This window comes from Diadema antillarum, unplaced genomic scaffold (genome assembly GCF_040938485.1).
Source record: "Diadema antillarum isolate AM-2024a unplaced genomic scaffold, OU_Dant_1.0 scf00000128, whole genome shotgun sequence".
Classification (NCBI taxonomy): Eukaryota; Metazoa; Echinodermata; class Echinoidea; order Diadematoida; family Diadematidae; genus Diadema; species Diadema antillarum.
Genome location: NW_027271017.1, coordinates 1,333,883 through 1,357,530, shown reverse-complemented (window position 1 = coordinate 1,357,530; position 23,648 = coordinate 1,333,883).

The following is a 23,648-nucleotide window of genomic DNA, read 5'->3' as shown; positions in this document are numbered from 1 at the left end:
GTTCACGAACTTGCAGTCATCAGGACCCTCTTCCACAGAGCAGACACCGTAGTTCACAGTCCATCTGAGGTTGAAAAAGAAAAGACCAACATCAAAAATGCCTTAGCTGGATGTGGATACCCAGACTGGGCCTTCTCCAAAGCCGACACCCCGAAACAACCAAGCAAGAACACATGGAGAACCCACGGTGTACAGGGACGGAAAGTCACCATCACTATCCTGTACGTGTATGATCTAGCGGACAAGATCAAAAGGCTGTTTCAGAAACAGGACATCACTACTGCTTTCAAGACCCACAACACATTAAGGCAGAGATTAGTTCACGTCAAGGACCGAGTCGCCAAAGAAAAGCAGAGAAACGTAGTCTATGGCACCCAATGTTCCCAGGAGTATTGCCATGATTTCTACATAGGGGAGACCCAACAATCGCTGAAAGCTCGTACGAACCAACACAAAAGACCCAACAACTCAAAAAGCATCCCGGATTCAGCAGTATGCACACATATCAACGCCAGCAAACACTCTTTTAACACCAATGAAGTGATTATTCTGGAAAGAGAATCCAAGTGGTTTGAGAGTGGTGTCAAGGAAGCCATCTGGGAACGTGTGGAGAGACCTACACTTAACAAGAGAGAAGGTCTCTGCTTCAATTTATCGCACGCGTGGGACCGGGCCGTTCGCAAAATCCCAAGCCGTCTGTCGCGCGCTGGACAAGGTCCAGTGCGTTCTGCACAATCTCGCACTATTTAAGGGTCATTCCATCATCGCGAGCTTCATTCGCCCGAAGAAGCCAATTGATAATTGGCGAAACATCGCAACAGTGAGTATATTTCCAGTTTCTTGATTCAATTAATTTTTGATCTTATAAGGGCAATAATTTCAGAAGTGAGACTTAAAACAATAGAGACCATAGGCGGTTGTGATAGAATTTGAGTTTCGAAAAAAAAAAGCCTGATCTACATGTAGTCATTCATCTGTCATATTTTGATTGCTTTCCACTTAATAGCAACGAAGGTTAATCCTAGCCAAGGATCAAATCATTTTAGCTGGCAGATATTCGACAAAATGAGCCAAAATTTATGTTAAGCGTCCTCGCTCATTACTTTTTTTTTTAAAGATGCGTGCTTTTTTGTTGTTGTTACTTTGGGGAAAACTAAAGAAAGTAGGAAGGATCGATCGCCACAAATAGTTATAATCAAATATTTCATTTAATGTATAGAAATATGACTCAATACATTTTAGATTCCCACATCAATTTTTCAAACCAAAAATTAAAAGTGTATTGGCGGCCTCCTTGAAAAGAAGTTCTCCAAGCTGTTTTTGTTTGCTTTGTTGTTGCTGTTGTATTTCCTTTGTCTTATAGACAGGAATATATTTACTACCTACATAAATGGCTTGAAAATAATTAATCAGATAATGTTTATGCGGATGTAATTAAACGCGCAAAAAAGGATCAAATAAAGCTGTATGAAAATGTTTATATTAGTTTGTGAGTTTTCATGCTTTGGCCTTTATTATGTACTGATTGCGACACCTTCTCAGTGTGTTATCCTTGATTGGCATAGCTGGTTGATTTAATTGCGGTATGCATGATAAGATAATTATGTGAGATTTGATGTCCAACTCACCACAGTTTCGACCACTCCCGAGTTCTTCCGGGCTAGTATCACTATATCCACGATTACATGTACAGGAGAAGGATCCTTCGTAGTTTGTACAGTATCCGTCTGGTGAACAATCGTTGGTGTCATCGTGTAGGCATTCGTTAACGTCTTTAAAGATAAGCCAAACAAAAGGAACTCGCCATGTTGAAAGTACAACGCATGTTCACAAGATCGCACATTTTAAGAATCCACAACTACGATATGTGTTCAGCGGTTGCGATGGTATTAACTGGGTGTTTGTGTAGGCAAACATAACACATTCGTCTATCAGAAAATAACATGACAATTACGTCCACGTGATAGAGACGAAAACAGTGGCGGATTCAGAAGGGGGAGGGGGCGCCCCTCGTTGTTTCTTGTTAAAAATAAAAGAAATAACTAAAATAAATGAAATGAAACCAGGAAGTAGCAGCAAAATTATCCCCCCCCCCCCCCCCTTTACGGAATTCCTGTATCCGCCCCTAAGAATTTTTTTTTTTCAACGACATCAGTTTGTCCATACATCCTGGTACAAGAAGATTTTTATTACAACTTCCGCACCTGAAACTTTCGTATCTTCTGGTGCAAACTCCAGCGTTGTTCTGCCGTCTGTCCCAACTCCATTTCGCACGGCCCCCATAACGTCATAGCCTACTGTCGACATGTTGGTTGTTGCGGGGACGAACACGTCAGCAGTGAATAAAAGGCTGCCATTTTGAATATCTACAACTTCCAGTCCAGTGACAGATGTGGTTTCCGCAAGAATCTGTGTCGGGTGTAAAATATGATTACAGTTATTTCAAACTTGATCAAGCATAGACATTGACTGTTAAAACAAGTCCCTTGTTATTCATGTATGAGCTAACACATCAACCATGACCATATCAATGGAGCGGGGAAAAAGACCAGTACCTAAAAAAACAAAAGTCTTTTGATGCCGGTAAAGCATCCATTTCAAAATAATATATCTCTACGAACACTTTGTTTAGGTGTTTCATTTCATTTCATTTATTAAGTTTCTACGCTCATCAAACAGTGTTGTACTTACAATATGCATTCATGACAACGCAAATTAACACATAAGTTATCAGTTCAGATTTTACAAATAATGTCAACAAGACATAAATTCAATTGAAATCATTCTCAAGTACATTACATTCATGACGGATGAATAAAATTGGGTGTGGAAGAAACCTACAAAAAAACAGGTGTTTGTGAGAGTATGATTATTATTCCTTGATTACCAAGGCAGCAAGACCTGTGCATGTATGGGAAGAAAAGGCTTATTGATTTTTTTTTTTTATGCAGAAAGTAGGAATTTCTGAAATTTGTAATATACAAAATATTTACCACGCGTTTGAAGACCTCACTCTTTGTGAGAAATTCTTCGGATTCCTGGTCTGCTAAGTTGCTTGAGTAGGTCAAGTTCACCCCGTTCTCCGCCGTCACGTGAACAGTGATACGATATCTATACACCTCTGACAAGGAATATCACAACATCGAGTTGCGTTGAGGGCATTGTGTCTTTTTTAAAGCACTCGATCAAAAATTGATATATAATTATATATATATATATATATGTATATATATATATATAAGATTATATATGTAATATACAGTATCTGGCTAACTGTAGGCCTCTATACTTACACGTTTTCATTTGTGAATCAAGCGAATGTTTATGATACAGAGAAGATCTCTATTGTACAAAGAAGAGAAAAATTAAAACTTCTTAGAATCAGAATGAATGTTTGGCACGGCACGAGTGAAGTTTTACTTATACTCATTTTCAGTGTTAATACTATTGCGTCATTCTTGTAGGAGTTCTAAGAAGACAGGCAAAGGTCAGTCAGTCTTTCCTTTATTACTCGTTTATGTAGTAGTATTTCATTTCTCTGCTAGTATATTCGGAACAGATATAGTTTGAAACATACCTTCACAAAGTGTCATTCTTCGTATATAGCCAGGTCTACATCTGCACTCGTTCTCAATACATTCTTCAAAGACTGAGCACTTCGGGTCCGCCTCACACCCTATGACATCTTCAAAGAGATAAATCAGCAAAATCTTTTGATATGTTTTGTTTCCGAATTTTCTCATATGCATGCTATAGCAGGCTAGAAGGACCATAATTAGTACTGCCACACATGCATATACATATCATGTGTTATAACAGTAGTGACATTATAGACGCGCTTGGCCATCAGGTTGGTATCATAAGGACGCACTCAATCAATGTATACACTATAGGGCAGTATTATACATTATGTTACTATATGATTATGACGCTATAGTTTAAAAAGGAGAAAACGATTAAATTTTGTGACTGTGTGATTCTTGACAGCTCCCCTAACAGTTCGATTACTTCACAGTTTATATAGCTCTTTGCAAATGGAGTCCAAGAAAGAAGTGTGAGGGAGTGTGTGTGTGTGTGTGTGTGTGTGTGTGTGTTGGTTGCTGGGTGGGTAGGAATAAGTTTTATTTACCTAGAACAGAAACGGAAAAGTTGCATCGTGCTGTGTTCCCCGCAGCATCTGTGGCTACATATGTGAGAGTCCTGGATCCGATTGGTAATTCCGACCCGTTTGTGACTCCTACAGATTCAAACGTAGTCCAAGCATAGGTTGTATCATCAGATGCAGAAGGCTGCCCCCAGGTGACGGCAGCCGTTGACCTCACAGGATCAGCGTTAAATGTCTCCGACGTCGGACAGGTAATTTGTGGGATGTCGTTATCAACTGTAATTGCGAACCGAAAAAAAAAGAGGCAGCCATCGTACTAAGTTCTTAGGAACGTATTAAAGTCAGGTGAAATAATCATGTTCTTTTTTCTACCACATGAAGACCCTACTCACAAATAGTTTTGAGGTCACTGCTTTGTGTCAAGGCCTATTTCAAGTTACCAGACACGGACTGTTAATCATTACTATGTAGATGTTATGGCATGTTGTTGTTGTTTTTCAACATGGAATCACAAATCCATCATTATAATTCTATTATAATTAAATTGTCATTACTTGTATTTGCAACTTAAAGATCGTTCTTCTAATCTCACCTGGTAGACGAACCCGAAAGCGATTCTTGATTACAGCTTGCCCTGATTCTCCCCTCACTCTTACAGACGTCAGCTCATCTACGAACTCGCCTTTCGTATCGAAGACTTTCATCACTGCTAGCGAGTCTACTTGCTCACCAACAAAGATAAATTCTCCGTAGACTGCTAAGTTGAACAGCTGCATTGTACCGCGTTTTATGACGTTGTTCACTTCACCCCTGCCATCAACATTGACATAGCCGACTAGACCGTCGGAAGTGGCCCAGAATAAACGAGCGTCTGCATAGATATGAGCATTGTAAAAAGGCAAGAAATAATACATTTATAGATGTTTCTTTGACTGTTTCTCTGAGAAGAAAGATGCATATTCGATATTCATTGCATATATTCTCATACTAGTAATGAAGAGGAGAGGAAAATAAAAACGAATTGTTGGGTTTATGGATTTTATATGAAGAATCAGTTTTGTCAACCAACAGAAGACCTAACATCTTGAAAAAACAATGAACTTTCACTGTCATAAGAATCATCGTGGTGTATAGTACATGGTCATCACAATACGCAGTTAGGCTTTTAACCCTTTGAAAATTACACATTTGAATTCTAAGTTCAACGATATTTGTAAGAGTAATGTGAAATTACAAATGACAAAGTGTTGAACTGTCGTACAAATTCCACAGTCCCTGAAATATGGTCTTGACAAAGTAATTATGTTTGTAGTGGACAGGTGACGAAATGCTAGCCAAGGTTATATTACTTAATGCATATGGTATATTTCAATGGGCAATTTTCATCTAAAACCTACATTCAGCGTCATATTCTTGTCGGTAATGTATTTATAACGTCGTTCTGCAATAGGCCCTACTTGTACTGATGGAACGCTGCTCTGGTCAAAAATTTAATGCTTATATCCAAATTAAAAAAAACAAAATCCTCACTGGCAACTTCATATGACAAATAGTCGACTTTTGTTCCGTTCTTGAGGTACGTCAAATCCTCGCCGTTGCTGTTTGTCCGAATCAGATCGTAGGTTGTACCATTTCTTGCCAAAAACAAGTACCTGTAAAAGCACACCATACTTAAGGTATCAATGAATGTAATGGAGGGACATTCGATAGTCAAGTGATGAGTTGAGACTTGCGGCAAGTTCTTACACATGATCATAGGGTTATATTGATACACGATGGCACACAACACAGTAAATTGTAATACACAGAAATTGTTCATCTTTGTGTAATAAACCATCCAAAACTACAATGAGTGGTTAATATTTTTTTCGTTCTTCTAATGCGAGAGGATAATGATATACACAATTAATGTACTTTGTATTGCACAAAAGTGCTTACCCTTTGTTTTCGTCGATATCTAGAGCGAGAAAATCTATGCATCCGCAATTTCCACTGCCGATAATCTCCGTTGGTGGTTGACTTGCTGACTGGATAGCCATCATATGAACCGCACCGGGGTTGGTAGTAGTCCAATAGAGCACCTTGGTTAATCTGTTCACCCTGAGTCCGCTTAGGCGTCCACCAACTTTTAAAGATGATTACATGAAGACATTTTCAGGAATCAACATTTACCACCATTTGTGTCTACCAACTTAACACCTCTATGCCAACAACCATTTCGATAAAGACGTTGGATATATCACAGTGTAAGAGTCCTTTGACACAGGTGCATGATCGCCAGAGTACTAGTATCGTTGGCGATGACATTGATCTTCAACAAAATACCTTGGAACACATTTACTTAACCCCTTTCTCTATTCTTTGTAAGAACTCATTCCAGACGATCTCTTGATGTTTGGACTCGTGTTCTCTAGTCTGAAGAGACCATTTGAATTACTTTGCGGGTATAAACTAAACGGAAAGCATCGATTGAGTTGGGTGTAGGAACCCGGGGCAATATGCAACCTGGGGTATAAAAGCCACTCGCTTTTAAACACCATTTAATACTTCAAAAACCATGCATTACATAAAACAAGACAGCACAGTACGTTTCAAGGGAACCGTCCATGTAAAGGACGTTATCTACAGATTTCAAAATTCCTTGGATTAATGTCACATGGGTCATATAAACATAAAAACAATCTACTCCGCACTCCCTCGTCCTATAGAGTGGACTATAGGAAATTAATTAATGGGCCTTATTAAATTTTTGAAAGCAAAACCTTCTCTTTTGTGAAATCAAGAAGGTTTCTACACCGGGCTTTCACGGTGGCCTTGACAGGTCGTTTCTGTGTGTGTGGATGGGCGGGGGGGGGGGGGGGGCGGTGGTCTGGCTACTTGGTCCAGGAGGATTCAAAACGCCCAGCGATTCTGCCAGGGGTCTACCAAGGCTAATATTTAGGACACTTATCACCCTGACATCAAAACGAACTATGGAACTTATTTATTGTTTGACGTACTTGGATTAACCCTTCTCTTCTTTGTATATTCCAAGCTAAAAGTCAGAGCGTGAAGCTTGGCGTCATCGTCTTGAGAATACTCTCATAAAATAATTCTTTCTTTCCACAGAGATGTTGCGTTAGCCAACCCTAATCTTTTCTTTATCCAGGAATATGGCATGCGTTAGGCATTTTGGACCATGAGAGTTTAGATGCGGTCAAATCTGGAGTAATCCCGATAACTTTTCGAAAAACAGGGCTCAGCTCTATGAGCAAATAAGCAAAGGTAAGTCACAAATAGAAAGATAATCCACAGTGCACTATCAGGTCTCAGTTTCGGTCTTCTTCTTTTTTCTTCCAGCCATTGACTGTCTACTGTATAGCTCCTGTCTGATGGAGCTTCCCTGCTTTTACGATACTACACGGACATACTTTATTCATTTATCTGGATGTTGGGTGATAGAAGGCTTTTATACGGTACAACATGTATTCTTTCTTGGGTATGTATATTTGGCCCTGATAAGGGTTTTACCAGTTTCGACGTGTCGGGAAGCATTTCTTGCCGTTTTCAAGAGAAGTGCAGGGCCACATTATGCCTGTCCAAGAAAGAATACTTGGTGCACTGATAAACCTTCTACCACCCAACGTTCTACCGCCACAGAAGACTTCAAAGCTTTTATCGGGATGTGATCTCAAAATCGAGGCTTTCAATCAAGCTAAGCTTTTCTATTAAGCTAGGGTGATGCCATGAATGAACTTCAAAAATAGATTTATAGAAGAGTAAAACTTCTACTTACCAACACTGGCATTCGCAATTATTTCCTCGTTAGACCCATGTCGACCTACTCGAGCAATACCATTCGTGATATCCGCAAAGTATACTTTCTCGTCAGAAGGATCGAAGTCAACGTGAAGTGGTTCTACACCCATTGTGACGGTTATGGCTTCGAAATGATTGTCGAAAATATTTACCGCATTGTTTGTTATGTTCGACGTAAGGATACGCTGGTTTTCGCCAATGAGTAGCTGCGTTCTCGCTGCAACATGAATACAGTACATTTATTAAAATCAAAACGCTGCATGGGGGTAAGATATGAGTTTTTTTAACATAACCATTGATCTGTGAGAAATATAGCTTCTATATTTCACCGTGAAGGTAGTGTTCTCGGAATCACCGTAGATGTACACTGACCTACAAACTGTCAGGTTCAACATACAAATCTGATAATGAAAAAAGTGCATACATACTTTAAAGAAAGAAAATGATATTGTTTCTATCTTTTGCAAACATTAGTGGGGAATTATAATCATCAAGGGGGAACAGCCGCTGTCGGAATCACAGATGGAATATTACAGCAAAGGTTGGAGTGACCACGTGGGCAAAATGTGAATGGGAATAGCATGACAATAGGAAATTCTCTTTCTAAATGCATGTCTTTCAAAATCATAAGGATGACGGTAAGCCTTGATAAGTTATTAATGATTATATAGATTGCCCTCATGATGTCGTTGCAATCATAAAGTACATACAATATCCAATCCGGGCCAAACTGGAGGAGAAACTAGCCCAAATCCTGCCATCGTTTCATATCAATAGTTACATTATGGAGAGACTGCTTATGCATTCAAATTGGCTTTCTGTGTTTATGCTGAATACTTGTAATAGTTGCAATGCAACAGCAGTCTAATTCTGCATGCCAAAGTACATAATATACTAGAATCCAGTTTTATTCTGAAGGCAAATGAAAACTAGGTCACAATTGTGATCCATAGTATACTTTCGTTTACTCTATATCACATAGTTTACCTCAACTTTGCTTATAACCAAACAAACTTAAATTTATGTAGACCCTGTCATATATGTCCTTGTACGGCCCTTAAACCACTTATTTTGATTTCGACCAGTTATCATCATAAATACCGTGTACCCAATTTTTTTAAACTCTAGAAACACTACGTAACACTCATTTTGTGCCGTTATTTTGGTTATTAGATATTGACATTAGAAGTACGAAATAAACTGAAACTTAACGTCAAATAATGAATGCATCATATAGCGAATCTGAAAGCAAAAATAATGCTGTCTTTCAAATTAGGTGATTACGGGTTTGTGGAAATGTACATACCTGAGTCAAGTTCCATATTGAACGAAAAATGATTGAGTGATTGAAATCAGGCGCCTAAAAAGAGGCTACCATCCAAGCTGATAATGGACAACAAACCGTCTTGAAGATTACAGTTTTGACTGGCAACTTTAAAACGTTCTCGTTGCAATGTGTTATGCATTAGTTACTACCTATCGAATCTGCGCAACGGTGCTTTAAGGAACAAAGCAAGTCGAGGACCTTAAGTACTGATAAAGTCCTGATTGAGAAACGATTCGAGAAAGAGCTTTAAAAGATTATTACCTATCTGGCTTTCCTGCTGCTGCGGCAGGAACAGACTGGATCTGGACTAAGAGAAAGAATGAATGATTTTCTTACCTGGTCCCGTCACGAAGGAAGCAATGATCCAAACAATTTTCGTCCAGGTGAACATGTTAATATAATATGCCGTCCTATTAGTTATTTTTTGGCAATGCGGAATGAGTTAGTGTAAATGCAGTATATGGAGAAGAATATTTGATATCACAAATATGTGCGATGCAATAGGTGCGATGTAAGAGTGGATCCTTGCGTGACGTCGGTCGATAATTCCGAAATCAGAAGTCCCTGTATTATGCGCTAGGATTTAATTACAATAACTCTCACTCAACTCGAAAAAGGGTGGAACCTCAAAAATTGTTTCGTCTGAGAGTGGAACGTATTAATACCTATACATCCTTGAATTGAAATAACAAACACTATTGTTCCACAGAGCTAAGATTCCTCGAACCTTGCATTATGCAATCATGCATGCCCACCTCCCTTGTCTGTCCATGGAGGTACTATAGGTGTGTGTGTGTGTGTGTGTGAGAGTGTGTGTGTGTGTGTGTGTGTGTGTGTGTGTGTATTTATAATGCTAATATAATAGTGTGTGTGCCGATGTGTGTTCGCTACTATCAAAGTTGAGAGTACTATAGCCAGATGGAAACACTATCAATCTTACTCGAATAAGGTTAGAGTGCCAGCTTTTCTTTGGTATAATTTCGTTTTAGGGATTAAGATAGTTCCAAGGGTGAGTTAAGGATTAAAATCAACAATACGAAAGTCTTAATCAGTATCAGTAACATTAAGTTATTTAAAACACGTAAAATTTAGCCATATTTGTATTTACTGCGTTCACACTCCTTAAATACAGGTCCGGAGTTGGACACTTCCTTTAAACGATATTCCCACACCTTGGATCTTTCAATCTATAACTTATTTTGGAGATTTTGCATAGCTCCTGCTCTACAAAACTACCTGAATGTGTAATTGATATTCTAGTTTGGGGTCAATTCGGTGCCTCAAATTTAAAAGATATCGAAATCATCACAAACACGCACGATTTTATCACAAGGCAGTGGACTCTGACCATTCTTCTTCCAATGTCACTCGCTCCTGCTACACCACATCCAGATCCTAATTATGTCTTCTTCTTTTTTATGTCTCGAAGGTGTAGGCCAGGAAACTATACAGGTATCTGTTACTGGCCTTTCTGTGAACTTAAATAAACCTTGGTAAGAAGAATATATCTCTTGGACTCTACCTTGAATTTCTGCTGCCACCAATTACGCCGTCTATGATATGATGTCATAAGATACTTTTCTATTAAATGTTGGCAATCTATATGCATGAATTTAGAAAAAATATGTAGGGTTTGATTACAACATGTATCCCCTCTCCATCGCTTTCCCCTCTTTTCTTTCATTTCATTCCAAATATTTTCTCTCAATCTTACACCAATGAATTGTGAAGCCTTTCTGTTTTTCTTTAGTTACACTTCTGAAAGTGTTTGTTCTTTTCTGTTGAGGTTGACAATGTTACGTCACAATCGAGTATTTAAGTGACACATGCATAATGACGGCGTCACACTGTCCTGAAGTTGAACAAGGATATAAACACGATAAACGAAATGCTCAAATTCGGCTCTGATGGTGTTACTATCGGGTTATTTGTGAAAGCATTTTTTTAATATAGTAAATTAAGCAATGGCATGACCTCTGGTGTAGTTTCTCAGGCTGCTATAAAAAATAATCCTTAATGTTTCTGCTTTTGATCGAATTCTTAACCAAGTTTTGGGCTGACTTTGCGAGAAATTGAATGTTCCAAATACGTCCTGTCATCTTGTTGAAAGTTTTATGACGACACTGTAACAGACTTAGTATGCCAAGGGACGAAGGAGAAAACGATCTACTGCTCGTCATTCCTCATGTACACATAAAAGAAAAACTTACTGTAAAGCATCATAACATACTGCAAGATGACCATTTCTTCATACATGCAGGACTGTTACTACTGCGACGAGTAATAAAGGCTAAAGAGAATGTCCAAAGGCATGTCCATTATTTGTGCAATGTATTTGCTGTTCAAACTCGATATATTGTATAAGCATGGAGCATGGTGTAGGCATACTTTAACTACAAATTTGTTCTATTCAATTTCAGGCTTCGCACTGTCACGAAATTGAACGTTGATGGACTTGCGATAAGAAACAAAGAAATGGCTCTGATCATAATTACTTCATGTTGTGAGGACATCCTGATCCATCCTTTGACAGCCAATGGACTTACCCAGGCTGCAGCAGCAACTTCATAGGAGGTGACAAAATTTCCATGTAGCCTTCGGTTTTAAGTTGCGCGTCCTTTGGGTAAGCTTTATTAGAAATCAAATCGTAGCTTTCGTCTATTTATCGGATTGCATTGTGTAATCTCCTATACATGATTTGGCTGTTTGTGGCTTTTGACAATGTTCGCGGCCAAATTCGAATGTACTGTAAATTTCTATCCCCGTATTGCCAATTACTAATGGCTAATTATGTTAACTAAAACTTCAGTATAGAGTAGCATTTAAAGGTTCTATTTACCTTTAGAAACAGCGAGAAATGTTCAAGCTGTCACACTTGATGCATATATATGTGTAGGTCTGTTGTATCACAAAACATCTTACCATACACAATTTTTGCAATAAAGCATAATAATATAACGAGATATCAGTATTTTTCTCATCAAACCATTACTGTTTAATCTGGAAACATTTTTTATTATAAGTATTGTTCACATTTGTGTATTGAACGATGCATAACATCAATAATACGGATTCAAATTTTTATAGGGTTGTTTCTATCCCTATTTCACATATCAGAACTATTTTAAAGCACTAATGCTGTTTTTTTTTGTCTCTTCTGCAAATGGTAAATTATGCCTCTAGGCGCTAAGAAATATTTTCCTCATAAGTCTTGTATAGCTGTTATATTCATTTATTTTGGAGTTTTGTTAAAGGTTTCGCTGAGAGATAGTGGGAATTTACAGAAACACGTAACTTTATTCGTTGCAGTTGAAAGTAAAACCATCTTAAAAAGGATATAATGTTTTGCTCTACTAACTCGAAAGAACCTTCTCTGGACATTCTATATACACAGGTGTGAAATTCTATACTGGTGCAACGCTCATCGCAATTTTGTGATGTTTCATACAGTTCCTATATACCACTGGAAAAATGATGCGTTTCCTTTTGCATGCTCGTGGAGTTTCATGGTGCGTTATTCGCCACTTTCGCGGGCCATTCTTCGTCATGATTACCAACAATCGCATTAAGCAGTTACACATACTACCTACCGGTCAGATTGTACCATTTCCTCCTTTGCAAGGAGACACTAGAATACACGATATCTTAGACGATGGAATGGAGCAATTTGAAATTGTGAATGTTATCATCTATTGATAATCAACGTTTATGAAGGTGTATTGGGGAACGTAACATAGCAAGGTAACGGTATAATTGCACTCGTTTATTGGTCTCTTTAGGAGCGTTAAGAAAGGGGAATCATGCTTGAATGTACGCTTATCAGCTATAAAGTAGTTTACAAAGATAATTTTGTCACATTTTTCTCTGTAGCCAGTATAAATCAGTTACATACCAAATATCATAACATTTCATAATCATTTTATAAATTCACATGTGAAAGCAATGAAAGCAACAAATTGTGTACGTACTTCTTACGAGCAGATCACGAACGTCTAAACGTATAAACTCTACGAGTCGTTCGTATGAACGCCGTACGAATCTCTGTTCATAAGGCTTTTATGCGAACGTCGTAAGAGTCCTCTGCCAACAACCTAGGACGTTTTTACGATCTTCTCAAGAATTTGAGGCATCTAGAATTGTCCCGAGACCATACGAAATCTACAAAATTCTTGCGTGGTATCTATTTCGCTCGATGTGGAAGAAAAAAAAATCTTGAACAGGACCATCGAGAGGGAGAGGGTGCGCTGACATAATATTTCAAAAGGAATTTCTATTGGTCCAAGGCCTTTCAAGCGCTTCAATAGCATAAGTAGTGAGAACACTGTTGTGTCATTCTTAACGCGTAAAAGTTTCATGATGAGTATCTGAAAGTAAAAATTGCATATGATGTTATCACTGCAGGGGATCATTTATTTTCATGAAAATGTTGGGCCCTTGAAAGTCATCTTTATGCCGCAATCATGTGTTGGATTTTTTAATCTCGGTGAATTTTACAGTACGCACAATAATGTAATATTTAAAACACCTCATCATTAGTGCCAAAATTCAAGTCATTGTCAAAGTGTATAACATTTTGTTGTTTTATTATAGTTTATCTTTTATGTTTATTCTTACTCCTTTCATAGTCACATTACGTGGTAATTGAATGTCTATAACATGCCTGCTAATTTCCATGATTATTATATTTTATCGTATCATTCTAATGTTAATGAATGACATAAAATTTGCATAAATGCAATGTTCTATAAACTGATGGTCCGCTCCAACGGTTATTCTTTTCGTGTGCAAATCATTTCTCTTTGTAGATGACGCTAATGCACTTTGTTTCGACTGAACGTATGGGTCATGACACGACCAATACATATATGATTATATATATATATATATATATATATATATATATATATTATATATATATATATATATATATATTTATATATATAATGTTACTTCCAGTATAAAGGGAAAATGCGGAACAATGGTAGTTTGGGGGAATTTTGTAAAAATCATGAAAATATTCAGAAAATGCAAATATTGCCATTAAAAAATAAACATCAATATGGGCTCAATGACGCACTGAAGTGACGAAAGCACAAAATGCATGTGATACCACTAAACTCTGTATCTTGATAATGAAAAAAAATAACTTCTTTTGTAAGAAATAGCAGAAATACCTGAATTCCCCCAATGATCCGTTTTTATGCACATCCAATATACTCACTTTTTTTTTTCCATCTCTGCCAGTCTCCCCTAATATTGTATTAATGGTGCAGTCCATCTGTGCCTAATTGTGGTGTTTAGTCCTGAGGCCCCAGATCAAAGATAAGGCTTTGGAAAAGTCATTGTCAAAACCTTAAGGGGAATAAAAAATTTCCCCTTTGGAATGAATTCCCCTTAAGATACCTCATTTTCAGACGTATATTCTCCCATGGACGCTTTTATACTAATGCATATGCCTTTATATATACTATAGGCCTACTATGTAATCATCTATGTAAGCACGATGAGTTATAACTGCAGTATGCCTCCCATCATACATTAGATTGGACGTGGATGAACGTCCACAATACCAAATTTATTTTGTGGAAAGAATCATAAACATTATGTAAATACGTCTTCTGTCATTGTCATACGAGCTTTCTCCAATGAGTCCTAACTAATATTCCTTGCAGAAATGTTGATATATTCTTGGTTGTTTGCGTTGTCTTATTGTGAAGTTGCCTGTGGGTGCATGTAAAACATCCATATATGAAAGGCGAGTCATTTGAAAGACCATGGACACTGATGGGTAAGGCGTGTTGTGCAAAGGACAATCATTTTGTAGGCTTTGTCTGTGAGGAGAGAATACACAAACAACATACTCAATAACAAAACACGAGTATCTCTTTTATTTGGTGTTTTTTTTTCCAAGAGTAAAATAAACCGATATTTTGAGTATTTATTGCGCGAAACTGTTAATGATCTCTACAGAAGAGAATGCAAACATCTTTATTCATGACAACCAACAAATGACCAACTGTTTCAAGTTCAGCATCCAACACTACAGCAGTACAGATACCAACCATTAAACCAATCAAGCCAATTGTCTACATAACCCTTACACAAACTTTCTTTACGAATGGTCACAAAATTATCTCTATCTATCAAAAAATAACCACCATCAGTGACTATACCAAGCGAGCATAATATTATCTCTCTAAGCGTCCATTAATTGAAACAAAATCCCGTCCATAGAAGCGCCCTTCATTAAATCAGAAAACTAATACCGGGTAATTTAAGCAGTCGTAATACAACTAAGCAGTAATCAATATATTTCTATATTGTTTATACACAATTGCATCACTTTCTTTTCAAACCGATTGATAGTCAGTTGAAATCATGTGTTACAAGATAATTATTACATTTTTTTTATTATCATCTATTCATTAGCCATTTGCAAAACAATACAAGTGATCACAGAAAACAAATAAAACAAGCAAAATACAAGAAAGAAGCTTATACAAGGAACTCTTTAAGAGATAACACAGACTTCAGGACTTATCGAAAGCATTAGACACTAATTGATCACTAAATACATTACTCCATCACCTTTATTCGCATAATGTACAAGGTCACTTGTTTCCTGGTTACTGATTATTTGCCTAACCGCAAACAATATTCGATTTTCACTCTCATGACTCTTTATTGCTCCGCAAATATACGGAGGTCGTCTCAACGTTCTATCTTGGACCCTTTATTATTCAATGTAAGCGAAATAACAAAGATTCGGCACTTCTCAGTTGCATGATATTTACCGTCGGAGACACACTTATCAGTTCTTTATATCATGACTGCAATCCCCAATATTTTTCTGCGATACTGAAATGGTTCAAGTTTAATACAAATAAACTACATTCGTTGAAACTTCTTCAAAACTGTGCTATCGGCATTGCTATACTGTCAATATTATGCTGTGTTCATCTATGCAATGCATGCATGATACTGGAATGCTTTCCATCTGGTCAATACACATTACATTAATATTTCTGCAAATCTGTCTCACGTATACGCCTAATTCAACATTTTTCCTACTACCTCTCTTACCTTCGCATTCCTCCTCTCATTCAAACAGTCAATTTAAGGACTCACACATGGTGAACCGAAAACCGAGCATATGCTAAGAAATATCTACTACCACTGCCACACATGCGTTAGATGTCCAAATGCACGCACATTTACAATATTCTTTATAAAAAGAGACCAAGACAGCATTTGTAACAGATTTGTTACTGTCGCACATACAAACACAAACACTTTTACGGAGGTTAAGATGATTGTATAGTTTTGGCTGAGACCTAATTTCAGGTTTCTCACATTTTGGGGTGAGATAATGAGAAACCTCTTATGAAATATATATGAAAAAGCATGTAATTCCATGAGGAATTCAACTTTTATTAATTGATGAAAATTGGTTTTGAAATGGCTGAGATATCCAAAACAGAACGATTCTAATAAAGTATGGGACCTACTTTTATTACGATCGATTTGTTTTACTTTGTTTTTTTTTTTTGATGTTTCATTCATTCCAAACCCGATTTTCATCAATTAAACTTTAAATTCCTGTTAAAATGCCATGCTCTGAAGTGTTTTCTTAGTATCTCGCAAAAAGTTGAAAGCCCAATTCTCATCTCCACCAATACTGTACCATCCCTTTAAATGGTGAGATTCAGTGTTCATGTATTGGGCCCCATTAGAGTTAAGCTGTGTTTGGGGGGCGGGGTGGTCTCCTGTTTATTTTGTCCCATTCTTCATGATTTGAGTGTGCGATGTCGCCACTTTCTGAACTGCATTGTCCAATTCTTAGGTCCAAAAGGATGATACTCGTAAAACAATCTTTGTCTGCTCGAAGGTATATGGTTTATGGGATGAGTGCCACAGGTGTAGAACCTACGTCGTAGTATCCGTCGGATGTAGACAATAAGCGACTACCAGAATTTGTTTTCAGAAAGAGGCTGGAAAACCAAGAATTCACGCTTGTTGTCTGTATCAGCTAATCTAACAGCTCCCAAAGCAGCGAACAATGACTCGGACTTTGTGTTACCTTCCAAGATCATAAAGATGTGCTCGTATATCTTGTCCTTGTGCAATGCCTGTAATGACCAGAGTGAACGGGTCAAGCAAAGTATTTGTTTCGTAAACGACACTAGAATTGGATAGAAACTACAAACAACATAAATGATGAGGCGAGGTTAAATTATATCACACACCCACACACACATACATAAACTATTATGCACACTTACACACAATATACATACATACATATTGTATAACAACATAAAAAAATGTTAATAATATTGAAAAGATATGCCATTTAAAATCGTGTTGTGTGTACGTGGATATATGAGGCTATTTTTAACACATTACAATGTGTACCTACACAACGTAATGATTACGTTATTTCTAATGTTAATGATACAGTCATAGTTCATATCCTTTATCTTCCTTACCTCAAGACCAGCGCGGATAAGTTCCTTTCCAAATCCTCGTCCTGGGTGAGGGGGAGGATTTCATGCAAAATAATGAAGAAAAATCATAATCGAAGCAGAAAGTCAGTCATCGCAGATCAGACTGCAAAGAATTCAGTCAGACATGTCCTGCGCCTAGAGTAATCAAAGGCTACTTCGGACTAGACCTTATTTATGAAGAATAGCTCATTTGATATACATGTATCTGCCACAAAAGTAATGATGAAATACTGGTTGCCCGTTACAGCTCGACACTAAAACGAGTCTGATAGCCCACCTCGAGCTAAACACTCCGAAAGTTAACAAGACACGTGAAATCGACATCAAGTGAAATAAACCCACCAGCTATACAATGCACCTGCAGCCCAACACTGAACACACAAGAGGTAAATGACGCCTATGGGCGCGTCGCCAGGGAAACAAGGCCCACGAGACCGACGATAGGAAAAACTGCCCTTATGCTCAACATATCATCACTGGGCTTTAGATACTATAGTAATGTGCCCCGTGTGTAGGTCTTGGGCCTTTCTCACCTGTCTTGTTCTTGTGGGTGTTTTCCTTTCCTTTTTTTGGGGGGGGGGGGGCCGAATGTCAAACAGGTTATCTTTTGCGTAGTGTTGAGCTTGTAGGTTTTGTCTCGAGAGTTGTATGACTAGAGGGCTGTCTGACTCTTGGACTTTTGTTTTTCCGATGCCGAGCTCGTGACCTGCGTTTGACTTGTGGGTGTTGAGCTCGTGAAACGACCCCAAAGCACTTACCAGTGTGACTGGGCTTTACGTATAATCCCTGAATAAAGGAAATCCGTCCCATGGGATAAAAATATCCCGGAACAAACAGGACGCAACCGACGATATCTGGAGACCTTCCGTAACTCTTGTCTTCCTCGGATGCCTGGTACTCGAGAACCATCATTCGATATCGACCACAACCATTCGATTTGGCGATGGTGAATGCTTGAAAAAGGACAGAAAAAAGAGTCGCCAATATTGTATACTTTCCTAAGACAGTAAACATGCCAAGGGGATTGTATTACTTCGAGACTAAATAGTTTTACCAGTCAAAGCCGTTATTGTCGTAATAGATTCATGAACATTACCCACCTAAATGGGGAATATTTGAATAATGTATCGCTAACGATAAAACATTCAGCGAGAAAAACTTCATATCCATATCATGACAACATTTCAACACTTCAACAAATGTTGATTTTTTTCTTTTTTACATGTCAGACTGGAGCCTACCTTCTTCCGTGTTGATGAAGTAATCTAGTTCTTCAAAGGCAGCTAGTTCTCCCAAGAGTTTGAAGATCGACTTCGTGTCGCTTAATTCTCCTTGTCTAATGTTGTAATGTCCCATATTAGTCTTCTGCAATCAGGATACAAATATTATTATTAATTTGTGTGCGGTGAGTGCGCGTGTGAGAGCGCACGCGATTTTGTTGAGGTGCAATGTATGTATGGTTTACAATGGATATGATTCAATGCACTGCCAGTTTATCAATATTTTACAGTAATATTGTCGGCAGGGTATAAAGCTCACAATGCATCAGACAAATTGAAAATCTTGAGATATTGATTATTTCAAATATTATGTCACACAATACGTTGTGATCAATTCATTTTTACAGTTCCAAAAGATACAGGTTTTCAGAGTCGATTTCATAATTTTGTCATTCAAGTTCCTATTCTGAGCATTCAAGTTTTCCACGCATTTCATGCTCGCAGCACTGAATCAGCAGTCAAATTCAAAATCCTTTCATCCGAATTCACTGTCGGAATATACAAATATAACAGAGAAGTACGCATTTCAGCAATGAGCATTCAAATTAGGCGTTTTCACATCAACCCGATAAAAATCCAAGCTTGAGATATTTTTCGCGATCGCAAATTAGCGCGCTATTTCATTTCCTATTCACATCAGCCCGAAGAGAATTAGCCCGATTTTTTTTTTCGAGCTAATTCGACAGCTGAGCATGCGCAAACAGTGTCGGGTATACCAGTAGAGCTCGCACTTTAAAAAAAAAAAAATACATGCGTGACGGCTATCACACACGCTAGGCATAATGGGATGCATCGCGCTAATTTCTTGAGGCGATTTCACATTATCAAATAGCGCGCTAATTCGCAAATTATCCCGCTATTTCGAAACATCGAGCTGATGTGAAAACGGCTGAACATCTCAAGCTGGCGACGGAATAATCAATTATTTCATTTTGGGGGGATTTTAAAATAATCAGGATTGTTCCCCCCCCCCCTCCCATGGATTTTCCCATACATTTCCTTTGCGACAGTGAAAAATGTGAAAAATCGATTTCTTACTCTATTTTACAATTATACCTGAATACAAATCTAGAGAAAAGAACTCTTGCATCCCAGACGTTTTTTGAGTTATCCAAAATGGTTACTTCTTAGTTCACTAAGGTAAATCAACAAGATAGCAATAAACAACAAACAAGACGTATAGAATTTGCATGTTATCAGTTTCAAGCTAGTCAATCAACCTTCCCTTCCCGGGGCGATGGTTAACGGCCCGTTAACGATCGCCCCGTCACTGTACAGGCATGCTAACCTGGAAACATTAAACTGCACATTACTTGAATATGAGACCATTCTGAAGCAAATAATTTTCACACAAGAATAGATACATAATGTACTCTTAAATGAATCCAACAAGGATTGGAACAATCATCCCCCAGCATTCCCACTGATTCTCACTGATCACTTACTAGCCATTCCTTTTAAATTGAATGAAGTTATTTCTAACTTGGTTGCCTATTCACGGATTCGTTCCAATAATATTATTATGCTGCGGTATCATCTCCCAGTATGCTTTGATGAGGTCTATACTTTGCACATTACTTGAATATGAGACCATTCTGAAGCAAATAATTTTCACACAACAATAGATATATATTGTACTCTTAATTGAACCAGCATTCCCACTGATTCCCACTGATCAGTTACTAGCCATCCCCTTTTAAAGGTTTTCTGGACGTTCTAGAGGTTCTATAAACGTTCTGGAACTGGTCATAAGACATTTTAGACGTTCTTAAAACATAAATTTCAGGGTGATTAACTAGTTTCTAACTTACAATAGGCGATGTAATGCCGTACTTCATGGTCCATACACGGAGATCTCCGTTGCTTACAGGAGCAGCGCCCTCAGTTTCCAATGCTCTCATCGGCCATAGGCTGTCACTTTTAGGGAAAACTCCAATAATACCCTGCCCAGCATCAGTTGTAGTCTTGTGTTGTTTGAAGTTAATGTAAATAAGTACACAGGAAGTGAAATAAATGAGATAGCACTAGTCTATTTAATGTTTCTCATGATCTAGGGATTAGTTTCCAGTGATTTTCAGGACCTGCGCAACCGGACTTATCAGCTGATTGAACCCGAAAGGGGCACAAGAAATATGTCATCCAAATTGTCTTTCCCTCGATCCTCAAAATGAATCGACATCCTCGTTCCCGTAAAATGAGGCCCCTCACTTTCAGAAATGTAGCGCATCGGCCCTGATTACGTCCTTGGTAGAACAATTACTGGTACTCATTTGGCATTTCAAATCGGGTACATACAAGCACATTAGTCAACATATTAGAACGTTCATGAGCTTATTTGTGGAAATTTTCAAAGAGCCTCACTGAGGCACTTTGCGATGACATAGAGGCCCACTTTATTAATCTGAGGTTGAGTTTTGTGGGCTATTTAGTCATGAAATACCATGGGGTCTTGTTCTTTTCTTTTAAAAATAAAGTCAAGTTATTAGTAGACGGCGAGTTGTAATGTTCTTAAAATTGTCTGTAGATTTAGATTTTTTATGCTATTTCCCCTATTTTGGGGGTGCTGAACACGAATCCACTTGTTGCCATTTTTCTAACCGACGTCTTCACCCGTTGCCATGGCAACACATTATTTTCCTTAAAAGAACATGTATTCTTCATTAAACATCATAAAAACATGATGTAAACACCAAAATATGTCATTATAAATCCTTGAGAAAGAATACAATTTTCATAATGTCATGGTTACCTTATAGCAATGACGGTTACCATGGCAACAACTATTTAAAAAGATTGTTTTTATTACTTGAGGAAAATATATATGACATATTTTGGCCTTAACATTATGTTTGTATGTTAATGAAAAACCCATGTTCTTTAAAAAAAAAAATTGTTGCCATGGTAACGGCTGAAGACATCATTTAGAAAAGTGGCCATAGGTGGATTCCTTTTTAGCATTCCCAAAAGAGTGAAAAAAAGGGCCAAAGAATTAAACTCTACAAAAATTAATTATTTATTCATCTAGTTTTTCTTTTACTGGGGTACTTCTCCTTTCTAGGGAAAAAAAGTTGTTGCCATAGCAACGATAATAATGTGGCATGAACGTAGTGAAAAAAGCTGATAATTATCATAGCAATTTGTAATGAGTATGCTACTCAAACTTTTCATCTTGTCATGCTTTTTGATAAACAAAATCATTTTCTTTAAAAGAAATAGCTGTTACCATGGCAACCGTTATCGCTATGAGGTTGCTGTGACAGTCGGAAATTGTGAGTTTTAATTTGATTGAAGCGTGATATGTTTATATTGACTTATTTTGGTGTTTTTAGCATGTGTTTGTGATGTTTAATGAAGAATACATGTTATTTCAAAGAAAATAATTTGTTGCCATGGCAACGGCTAAAGATGTCATTTAAAAATATGGCAATAAGTCGATTCTTGTTTGGCACCGACAAAATAAAGGAAATAGCTCAAAAAATCTCAATATATAGAAATTTATCATCTGTGGACGTATTCTTGCTTTTCTTTCAATCGCAATGCTTATTTTCTTTAAAAGGCAGCTATTGTCATGTTGTTGCTATAGCAACGAAAATGATGTGAAATTAACATAGTGGAAAAATAAGCTGATAATCTAGATAGTAATTTAGGATAAATATTCCGCTCAATCTTGTCATGTTTTCTTGCTTTTTCATAAAAAATATGATTTTCTCTCTATAAATAGTTGTTGCCATAGTAACCGTCATTGCTATAAGGTAACCATGACATTATGAAAATTGTATTCTTTCTTAAGTCTAATCAAAAAGGATTTATAATGACATATTTTGGTGTTTACATCATGTTTTTATGATTTTTAATGAAGAATACATGTTCTTTTAAGGAAAATAATGCGTTGCCATGGCAACGGGTGAAGACGTCGGTTAGAAAAATGGCAATAAGTGGATTCGTATTCAGCACCCCCAAAATAGGGGAAATAGCATAAAAAATCAAAATCTACAGAAAATTTTAAGAACACCCTAATATTGTGACAACTCGCCGTCTACTATATGTTGATGTTGATGAAGACAAACAACATCAATAGCAGCCACTAAGGCCCGAGTTCACGAAGGTGGTACAAATGAAGCCATGGTTTAAACCATGGACAAGTGTCGCACGGAATATTTCGTTGCGAAATCAGTCATTCCGTCCTTGAAATGATTATTTTGTAACCAAATGATAACATTTTGTAAGTAAAATGAACATTTCGTCCACGAAATAATAATTTCGTTCACGAAACGGTCACTTTGTCGACGAAATGACCAATTTCGTAACGAAATATTCCATGCGGCACTTTGCACTCCGTTGCCAATCAGACATGACTGCGACTGAAAAGTTATCGGCACATAAATCACCTTACTCTTTGATATGCACCGAGATGTCACTCTGGATCAAAATATATATATATAGCTTGGAGTCCCTGCAGGTTTCGTTGTATAATGCCGCAAAACTTACTCTTTTCAGTTGTTGAAGCAACACCGTCTCCAGATCTTTCCCTATTAAAAGATTTAAAAGAAAACAAATAGGATAATGTTTTGAGAATTGCGAGTAAAGAGACGGACATTAGATATCAAATTTTACATTACAGAAAACTTGCT